Genomic DNA, 11,774 nt, shown 5'->3' with positions numbered 1-11,774 from the left:
AGAATATAATTACTTTATATTCGGACGAACGTAGTGAGAGAGAATATAAGTCAAATTAATGCTTATAAAATGTTAAATTTTTCGAATCAATAACGATTGTCTATTTCTGGCATTAACTTGCCATATCCAAATATGGCACACCTTTGAGGAATTTTTGTATTTAAAGGCTCCCAATTTCAAACCCCAAAAGGTTTCGGTAGTCATAGAGGTGTATGTCAAAAACCATTGGGTACTTTGTCTTCCTATATCAATACAAACTTGCCACCGAGAAAACACTAATTATACTGGAAGTGTCGTTTAACAACAAATAATTAATTAATTGCTTCCATCTCGAATATGTTTTATTTTTTTACAGATTCCATTGTCCCTGTCCCTTTCAGGCTGCACACCTCTGTTGTCAAATTTGAAAATGCATCAATGTTTCATTTCCGTTGCCTCATTTTCCAAAACCTACTTTGAACAAATCATATGCCAAATGGCTTCGTATAATTTCGATAATCCTTTTTTTATTCTAGAAAAATAATGCTGGCTTACATTCAGGCGATTCCATGAATTGTTTGATGAGAAATAAATAATTGTACAAATAATTATGATAATTGCAACATGATTTAACAGACGTGCAATCTTTACTGGTTCAATAACATCAATGTAGACGATGATCCATCTGTTTAGGCATATTGATTGAAATACTTTTCAAATGCTTTGTTTTATACAAGTTATATTACAATTAGAATCTTTTACAGGAATGAGAAAGATTTATCCATTCGTTTGACGTGTTTGAGGTTTTGATTATGCCATTTGATTTTGATTAGGGACTTACCGTTTTGAATTTTCCACGGAGTTCAGTATTTTAGTGACTTTACTTTTTGCATATGAAAAACATAAAAATGTGACCTTTACAAAAGATGATGAAAAAGAAATGAATCTCGGAAATATTTTGTGTTTTTTTTTATTATTGTTAATGTGTTCCCCCCTTACGTTTTAATTTAACTTATGATTGAAAAATTGACAGTAAATAAATGCAATAGTAGTATACCGCTGTTCAAAATTCATAAATAGATTGAGAAAAAAAACCGAATCAGGGTTACCAACTAAAACTGAGGGAAACACATCAAATATAAGAGGAGAACAACGACACATCAGAAAAACAGCATTAAAATGTAACTCACACAGAAACGAACTATAATATAACAATGGCCATTTTCCTGCCTTTGCACAGGACATTTTAATAAAAAAAAAAAATGGTGGGTTGAACCTTATTTTGTTGCATGCCAATGCTCCCGCTTTTATGGCAATGTTAAATATAACATTAAAATGACAACATTACATGATAGGACTAAATTACAAATAAATAGGAGAACATATAGGACAGAGAAACATACGAATGATAGCTAACAAATGGTGCCAAGTTTAAAATTTAATACGCCTTTCTTCCACACAAGACTAACCAGTGACACTCTGATGAAAAAAGTTCGAAAGCCAAAAACAAGCACAAAGTTGATGAGCATTGAGGACCAAAAGTTCCAAAAAGTTGTGCCCAATACGGCTAGGGTTTTCTGCTTGGGATAAGAACATCCTTAGTATTTAGAATAATTCATACTTTAAAATTGAGAATGGAAATGGGGAATGTGTCAAAGAGACAACAACCCAACGAAAGAGCAGATAACAGCCGAAGGCCACCAATGGGTTTTCAATGCAGCGAGAAAATCCCTCACCTGGAGTAGTGCTTCAGCTGCCCTCCCCCTAAAAAAATGTATTCTAGTTCAGTGATAATGTCCGTCATACTGAACTCCGAAATATATAGAAGAAAAGTAAAATAAAATTCAAACAAGACTAACAAAGGTCAGACACTCCTTACTTGGTACAGGCGCAAAAATACCGCGGGGTTAAATATGGTTTTTTTTTATATATCAACCCTCCCCCTTTATCTCTACAAGCCAATGTAGATAAAACAAAGACACAACAATAAACAAAAAAACTGAATTTATATGAAGTCCGAGTCCGATGATACTAGTTATCAAAGGTATCAGGATTATAATTTTATTAGCCAAACGCGCGTTTCATACCACTCACCAGTGATGCTCAGATCAAAATAACTATAAAGCAAAACAAGTACAAAGTTGATATGTAACAAAAGAAACTAAACAAAATGACAATGATACATAAATTAACAAAGGACTTCTAGCAGTTACTTACTGTAATGACTTTAACCGCGCGTAACGTAACGCTATACTTTGATGTTCCATATGTAACGTCACATCCTTAGTAACTTTGTTATGTGTTCTTGTATAGATTTTAAGACACGTTCCACATGTTATATTTTTTGTCTTGTAAATGCCTAAGTTATTTCATTGTCGACGAGGATAAAAGAGATGAAAAGTGACTGAGAGAAGATATTTAAAGGCATAACATAAGAAAAGAAAAAGAAAAATTGCTGAAAGAATTACAATTGTGATAGAAAACGGAAATTTGCGCACTTTACCGTTCTTACCATCGGAGGATCATCTTACTACGGGAAGTCAATGGGAGGAATAGCTATAAGGAATACCTAGAAGGAATAGCAAAGAGAATTCTGATACTTTCGAATTACAGAACCTGAAGACAAAAAGGACGCAATGATTATTTATGGAGGTAAGGAAATTTCTAGATTAGAGAAAAGTACACCCGACCCCGTAGACAGACGCATGGATGCATATGAAAAGTTGAAGAAGAAACTAAATGATTATTTTGCTCCAAAGAAGAATAAACATTATGCGAGATACGTATTTTTGAAAATGAGGCCGATTAATGGAGAATCAACAGTGGTATACGCGACACGACTACGAGAGAGAGCTGCTGATTGTGAGTTTGAAAATCAAGATGACAGAATTTTAGAACACATTCAAACCACAGATAATGAATCGCTAATCAAAAAGACAATTAACAGAAAGTGGACACTTGATCAAATGTTACAGGAAGTACATCAGCTAGAAGATACGACATTGCAGATACATGATATGAGAGATATATACACAGCATCAAAAACCGGAGTAATTGCAAAAGTGACGAATTATGGAGGAAAACAAAGACATCACGGCATGCAAAATAGAGAGGAAGCATACACAATGAAACATGAAAGGAGGAATAATTGTAATTTTTGTGGAACAACACATTCGTTTGAACAACATGAAGATTGTGGTGCTTACGGAAAACAGTGTAACAAATGTCATAAATGGAATCATTTTGCGGTAGTTTGCAAATCGAGTATGCAATCTGTATACCAGGACAATGACCAATTCAGGAATCAACGATACATTGAACGAAATCAAGGTAGTAATGTTAGAAGAACAATGGAAGACACAAGCGAAGAAGATTATTCAGATGATGAGTTTTTCGGAAGGACAGTGAATCATTTGGGTGCAGTTAAGAAAATAAATGTACATAAAATTGAAAACGAAGCAAGAACAGTACTAGTTATGATGAATGATGTAGAAGTGAAAATAGAACCAGATAGCGGAGCCGACGTCAACGTAATGGATGAATATCAGTACAGAGCATACAAAAACAGAACTAGAGAGGGAGCTGAATTATTAGAAAGCAAAACGAAATTGAGTACTTTGCAAAGCAGTTTAAAAGTAAAAGGAGAATTTATTACAACAGAGAGAAATGCAACTAGAGAAATAAAAACAAAAATAATTGTGATTAAAGGAAAAACTTATTCACCACCACTTATTGGAAAGAAAACACTTATTGAATTAGGCATGTTACAAATACATGGATGGAGAAGATGGAACATTAAAAGAGCCAAATGGATTAGGAATTCAGGGTGGAAATGCAAAATTCGAACATAAAATACCAGAGATAAGAAACAAAGCAGCAAGGACTAAATCAAACCACATAAGGAAAAGCAATAAAACCGAAAACATAATCAAGAAGATCACACAAAGAGACAAGAACACAAGAGCACAGGGAGACAAAGAAAACAAACAAAATGTTTCAAATAAGCATTCACAGAAAAGGAGGTACAGAGAACATTCTTTTAAAGTCAGTGACCGTGTCTTATTCAAACAAGAGAAACGGAATAAATGGTCAACTGCATATGAACTTGACCCGTATATCATATACAAAATATCCGGATCAAGCATAGGAGCTCAGCGAAAGTCAGACGGAAGAAAAGAGTTTCGTGACTCTTCACACTTCAAACTGGCTAATAACATTGACATTCCGAACTCAAATGGTAAATGGCGAGATAGAATTTTAATGCACACTAAACCGAATGGAGACAAACACATGGTTGCACCAGGAAGAAGAGAGATGCCGAACCGAACCAAGAGAGCACCTGCTAGATTTAGAGACTTTGTGGTCTGATTTTAAATATGGACTGTTATTATCAAAAATAGATATCATAAGTGAAATATGGACTGTTAAATTTAAACTTTTATTTTTGAACATTAATTTATTTAATACCACTTTATTTGAAATGAAGATCAGAACCTTTGAAGAAATGGAGAAATGTAATGACTTTAACCGCGCGTAACGTAACGCTATACTTTGGTGTTCCATATGTAACGTCACATCCTTAGTAACTTTGTTATGTGTTCTTGTATAGATTTTAATACACGTTCCACATGTTATATTTGTTGTCTTGTAAATGCCTAAGTTATTTCACTTACATGCCAGCTCAAGACAACAATTTAACTGATTGAAAGAGTATGCCTTCTTCATATCAATAACAAGCATAATCCCTCCCCTTAGGGGTTTAGTATTATACCATCATAAAATATATGAGAAGAACATAACCCGTATCATGCAAAAACTGAATAGGATAAATGTGTTTATTTCCGATGCAAAGACCCTATAATTAAGTGAATCAATATTAAAACCAAAATATACAACCTTTAATGTCCTGACAACAGTATTGTACCTATATCTCTTCTTAATAAGTATGTTTAAAGGTTTAATTAGCTTTTTAGGTGAATGCCGACATTTTTGAGGTTTGTAAAGTATATTACCATACAACATTTGATGTGAAATACCTGAAAGTATAAGATGTCTGCATGTTGAATTAAATTTACGAATGATGTCCTTGTACCGATGATAAAATTTAGTAAATGTTTTGACTAATTTGTGGTATCGAAAACCCTGGTGTAATAATTTTTGGTATTGTCTTTCGGTGATTAGCTGTAAATTTATTTTTAGAATTTACTATCAAAAATGCTGTTTGAGATATATTAATTTTAGCCTTGAATATGTGTGTCATTTTCTATTTTAAGACTTATATGATGTATGTAAATTTTTAGTGGATAATTATAGTTACAAACTTCATTGGAAATTTGAATTGAGGTTATGACCATATCTTGAGGGAAGGATTTTTTTTGGACAGAGGGGGTGTGAAAAAGGGGTTGATCTTGAGGGAAAGATTTATTTTTGGACAAGGGGAGAGGAAAGGGGGTAACAATTTTTTAATAATTAAAAGAACATTTCTTCAAATATTATTTTTTACCAAAAAAAGGGCGCAATTCGCAGCAGCATAGTGTATTGCACAAAAGCAAAAAATTGAATTTAATATCAAATTAAATAACCAATTCTAAGTTCTTTGACTACAGTTAGTTTGTTTCAGAAACCTATTACTAGTATGTGTCAAATATTTAATTACAATCTAAATTCAGACCTGTATCAAGTTCGAATATTGTGTCCATTTTTGCCCTAACGGTTCAGGGTTGGACCTTTGCGGTTGTATTCAGCTGAGCTCGGCGAAGAAATTTATTTAAAAAATGAACTATTAGAAATTTGCTATCTGAAATATGAAATACAAAAACATCTTATTATGATTCAAATGAATGTTTTATGGTTTGTATGCTATAGCTATTTAAAAACTGATGATGATTGTGATTCATTGACTGCCCACAGGATAGTGGAATTCACTAAGACAGCGATGATGACTGAGCCGCATTTAATACTACTGTCCTACAGGCAATCAATACATGTATCAGAGGACGTCTACATGATAGAAATATATACATATATTTCTATCATGTAGACGTCCTCTGAAGACATTTGGTTTCCAGACAATAACTTAAGTTTAAGTGTATTGATCTCTATAAACAATTTACAAAAACGTTCAATTCCTCAAAAGAAAGGTTGGGAGTGTTGGTCCTAAAAGTTTAGGAATTAGGGGCCAAAAGGGGCCCAAAACAAGCATTGTTTAGTTCAATAGCTTGTGTATAAGTATTTTGATTGCTCTGAAATTTTACCATACGGTTAGGATTTATTTTTGGTGTAATCGCCCATTTTTTATCCTCGAGCTTTATAAAATTAAAAAGAATACACTTCAAGAAAAGTGAAAAAAAAAACCAATTAGTCTGAAAACAGATTTATTAAGGTTTGCGCAGCAGCACAGTGTGTTGCACAAAAGCAAGAAATCTTCAATTAGATATAAAAAAACCTATAATGTGTCAAATATTTAATTTCAATCCAAATTTAGACCTGTATCAAGCTTTGAACTGACATTATCAATATGCTTGATTTCTTGATTGACAAAATATTTGTTATGTTTGGAAAAAGTGTTTTTTTTCAACAGACTGTCGGCATTCCAATGGGAACCAATTGCGCCCCTCTTTTTGCCGACTTGTTTCTTTATTATTATGAGGCTGACTTTATACAGGAGCTTCTTAGGAAGAAAGATAAGAAGTTAGCAATATCCTTTAACTTTACTTTCCACTATATATATGATGTTCTCTCACTAAATAATTCAAAATTTGGTGTCTATGTTGAACGTATCTATCTCATCGGAATAGAGATAAAATATTGAAAACAACACGTTATTAATTTCTTGCGTCCGAAGCGCTTTTCTGGATTTACCTTCATCATAAGGATACAGTTAAGTCGGTTAATATATTGACTTACATCTAAAAATTGACGATTGACGTTTAAAACAAAAATTTTCGACAAAAGAGATGATTTCAGCTTTCCAATTGTGAACATTCCATTTCTAAGTAGCAACATTCCAGCAGCACCTGCATACGGAGTATGATATATACCTGTATACTACGACATTCCCGTACTTATATTTCCTATCATGATGTTCTTGATAGAGGGTTGCTGCTAACAAGGAAGCTATTAAACTAAGAGTTCCAAATGGTTAAGTTGAAATCATCCCTTCGTAAATTTTACGGACGCCATCACGAATTGATTGACCGTTATGGAATAACCGTTTCACAGATGATATCGGATATGTTTCTTATGTCGTAACTACAGTCCCCTTCTCTTTTATGAATGTGACCTACCGAATTAGACTATATACCGGATTTGTTATAACATGAGCAACACGACGGGTGCCACATGTTGAGCAAGATCTGCTTACCCTTCCGGAGCACCTGATATTACCCCAAGTGTTTGGTTGGGTTTGTGTTGCTTATTCTTTAGTTTTCTATTTGTGTCATGTGTACTATTGTTTGTTTGTCTTTTTCATTTTTAGCCATTGCGTTGTCAGTTTATTTTCGGTTTATGAGTTTGACTGTCCCTCTGGTATCTTTCCTCCCTCTTTTAATATTGTGTCTAATTTTGCCCCAACTATAAAAAAGGACTCATAGATATAATTTTTCATTTTGAGTTATAATAATTCTTATTTTGTTAAGAACCACACCGATTCCATTAGAAAACATGCTGAAGATGATATTATCAAAATGCTGAACTTTTGATCGACAATATAGTTAGGAGGATTGATATTTCAACAGATAGTAGGTATTCCTATGTGTACTAATTGTGAGCCCTTACTTGCCGATTTTTTTTACTCGTTTGAAGCATATTTCATTCAGAACCTTCTAAAAGTTTATTATTTTACTTTTAGATATATTTTCATTGAATAACTTATATTTCAGTCAGTTTATGCATCTCATATATAACAGTGAACTTGAAATTATGAATACAACTGATTCTTAAAGAATTGCCTCATACTTTGATGTTTACCTCAATGTAGATGGACGACTCCACACTAAATTCTATGACAAACGGAATGATTTCAACATGATCCATATTACCAATTTCAGCTTTCAATTTAGGTTATGCTCGTTCATGTTCACAGACTTCATGTACAGGAGTGTGCTTTTTACTCAGAAATTGCCCCAACAGTGTAATGAGGAGGAGAGATTAAAATTGCATTCTGTAGACACCATCACGAATAGGTTGATCTATATGATGGGTTGTGTCTTAACTTACCACATTCCCAAATATGAATATGAGTATAAATTCGCATGGTTATAACCATGGTTATACGACGTAATACTATCTCGGTATTTATATATCCAACATTTATGCATTTATTTATGATGTTTCTTTTGTAAGTTCAGTTTTATATTATTTTATGTCCTACGTTCACTGTTAGAGACGATGGGTTTCGGTATTTATATTTCCCGCTTTCGTGCATTTTGTTGTTTATTTCTTAAACAAGTGGGTCAGGGAGATAATTTTGTGCTGAGTTGTTGTCTGTTAATTCCGTCAGTGGTTTTAATTCTGCTTTTTCGGTACATTTCACATATATCTTATTTGTCTTATTTGTCATTACAGTCGAGTAACTCGTGGTACGTCTACCTCTTCACGGTTTTTGTTGTATGTTGTTTGTTTGATGCGTGTTTACTGTTTGTTATGAATTATTCTAAATACTAAGGATTTTATTATCCCAGGCAGATAACCTTAGTCGTATTTGGCACTACTTTTTGGAATTTTTGGTCATAAACGCTTTCATCTTTGTTTTGCTTTCTTTGCTATTTTGACCTGAGTGTCACTAATAAGTCTTATGTAGACTTAACACGTCTTGCGTTTTAAATTATAAGCCTGCTATCTTTAATAACTATTAGCTTGTGGTTATGTTCTATTGATTTGTGTATGTGTGTGCTTCTTTGCCCTGTATGTTCTCCCACTTATTAAAATTGTACTCCTGTCATTTATATGTTATATTTAAAATTACCATAAAAGCGGGAGGTTTGGTTAGGTACAAAACCAGGTTCAACCCAACATTTTTTTCTTAAAATGTCCTGTACCAAGGATGTACAATTTTGTTGCATTTTAGTGTTTCTGATGTGTCGTTTTTAGTTTTAGTTTGTAACCCGTATTTGTTTTTTCTCAATCGATTTATAAATTTTGAATAGCAGTATACTACTGTTGCCTTTTTTTGGTCTTGCATGATCGGGCGAACCATGATAATATTATGTTTATTTATTGAAAATTTTACAGAATTTGCCAAATCAAAAATGAAATTAATTTGAAGACACTGATTTTCAACACAAGATTTTTAGGTTCTTGCATTACAATATTTGTGATATACGGGAAGAAAAATCTTAATAATACCTAGTATTAACATTACATACGAAAGTGGCATTTTTTGTCAATCTGCATCGCAGGGATCGCTGTTATAGTATTGGTTCCAAAACTTGACACATTAGGTTGGAATGTCAACGAAAGAAACATGACAGCGGTTAGTTTTTGAATCACAATATCATTAATGTGTGCATTGATTTGGATCACGAGACACTGGATATATTCCTACATGAAGAAAAAAAAGTTTTTTCAACTAATTAAACCATCTATGGACATATCTTCGGAGGTTTTAAGAAAAGTAATGGTTTCTAAAATACTTTCTGAAGCTAAATACGGGGCTGCCTTCAAACGTTTTTTACATCATGAAAACATTATTTATACCACCAGTGGCAAGGAAGAACGCCTTGTTGTGAATGCCCGGATTTAGGCTGTACTGGAAAAAAGAAAAAAAATGGTTAAAAACTGGCTAAAATGAATAACATTGAGAATGGAAATGGGGAATGTGCCAAAGAGACAACAACCCCGACCATAGAAAAAAAAAACAACAGCAGAAGGTCACCAACAGGTCTTCAATGTAGCCAGAAATTCCCGCACCCGGAGACGTCCTTCAGCTGGCCCCTAAACAAATATATACTAGTTCAGTGATAATGAACGCCATACTAATTTCCAAATTGTACACAAGAAACTAAAATTAAAATAATACAAGACTAACAAAGGCCAGAGGCTCCTGACTTGGGACAGGCGCAAAAATGCGGCGGGGTTAAACATGTTTGTGAGATCTCAACTCTCCCCTATACCTCTAGCCAATGTAGAAAAGTAAACGCATAACAATACGCACATTAAAATTCAGTTCAAAATGAATATTTACATAATGGAACTCATGTTAAATATAACGGACATAGAATAGCAGAATATTGCCTTGATTGTTTTGTACCCAATCCTAGTCTAAAATTCAACGATTTTGATGTAACAATGTTCTCAATTTTCATCGAACATTACGTTCCACTGTCACCCAAAGAGATGTCCTCTTTAAATGACATTGTTTCTGTAAGAAACTCAATATTTCATGCAGGTACTACACATTGTTTTCATTCAAAAGAACTCAAAAGTATGTGGATAAAGCTAAGTGAAGTGTCTTTAACACTGATTGATTCGCCGCCAAAAAATCTACTAAAGGACCAAAATAGCATTCTAAAGAAAGTCGAGTTTGACAGTTCTGATATTGAAATACTTAAAGAAAAAATGGAACATGAAGGAATAATGGTGGAGGAAATATATATATCTATGAGTCAAAATGGTGTAACAAAGGACAGTATTAAAGAGTCAGAGGGAAACATTGTTACTCACATCAATACTAAAATAGAAGGCATACACGATGATGTAAAAGCTTTAAAAGAAGGACAATCAGAATTTGCAGATCAACAGGAAAAAACAGGCGATAAGCTAGGAATTATAGTAAAAATGCTGCATGCCATCAAAATGGAAGCTCATGTATATGCTGAAAAAAAAGACACAATCAGAGATGACACAGGTGAACGTACAGAGAGCTTGATCGATGTAGTTGGTCGAATCGATAATAAAAACATTGATGAAAGATTAGTTGTTGAAAACATTACAAAAAGTAGTGACACAGATGACAAGCAAGACAATTTTAAAGTGGTATCAGCTAAACAAAGATGTATCATACTAAATCTAAAAGGCACACCAAATGTATTGAAAAGGGAACAGTCTTTTCGTTCAGCTCTTAAATCACTCTTGTCAGATATTGTACGAGTTGGGAATATCGATACTAGCTCACCTCCTACCATAGTTCTTCAGCTAAAATTTTGTAGCTACTCACAGAAGACGAAATTCATATTATAAAACATATACTAGTAAGAAAAAGAGACACAACCAACGTTTCATCGTCCCAAGATGTAAAGGAAATTCAGAAGAATTTTGAGATGTTCAAGATTTCATCGTTTACACCACATATGGAATCATTATTCTGACTGATGAATCTCACATTCCAGCAGAAGCAGACGTAGAGGTAAGGTTATGGGCAGATTTTGATGATCACTTGGCACTACCTGCAAAAGTGGTTAAGAATGCAATTGAATTCGAAATTCTATGGGATAAGTGTCCCTGGAATATACTTTCACTTTATTATCAGCTGCAAGTTTCTGTGTTTGACAAGCAGATGAACATTGAAACATCATAACAGACAATAGAATTGAAATTCACTGATCCCTCTAAGAAAGACAATAAACTAAAACATGAAGATTCATACTTGCCGCCATCTTGGACAAGTAGTGGTGAAAGTGGTTTCAGATCCGACACGGACGATGATTTCTTAGAAACAATCAACATGAGAGGACCATTGAACCCGAGAAGGCAAGTCCGGCGTGGCTCATATGATTTTAACCGTAAAACACATGAAATTTAAACATTGATGAAGTCGTAAACAAACGATGAAAAGAAGATATAGACCACAGCATTGC

This window comes from Mytilus edulis, chromosome 3, assembly GCF_963676685.1.
Source record: "Mytilus edulis chromosome 3, xbMytEdul2.2, whole genome shotgun sequence".
In the NCBI taxonomy this organism is placed as follows: domain Eukaryota; kingdom Metazoa; phylum Mollusca; class Bivalvia; order Mytilida; family Mytilidae; genus Mytilus; species Mytilus edulis.
The sequence above is the reverse complement of the archived record's forward strand: the minus strand, read 5'-3'. Positions refer to the sequence as shown.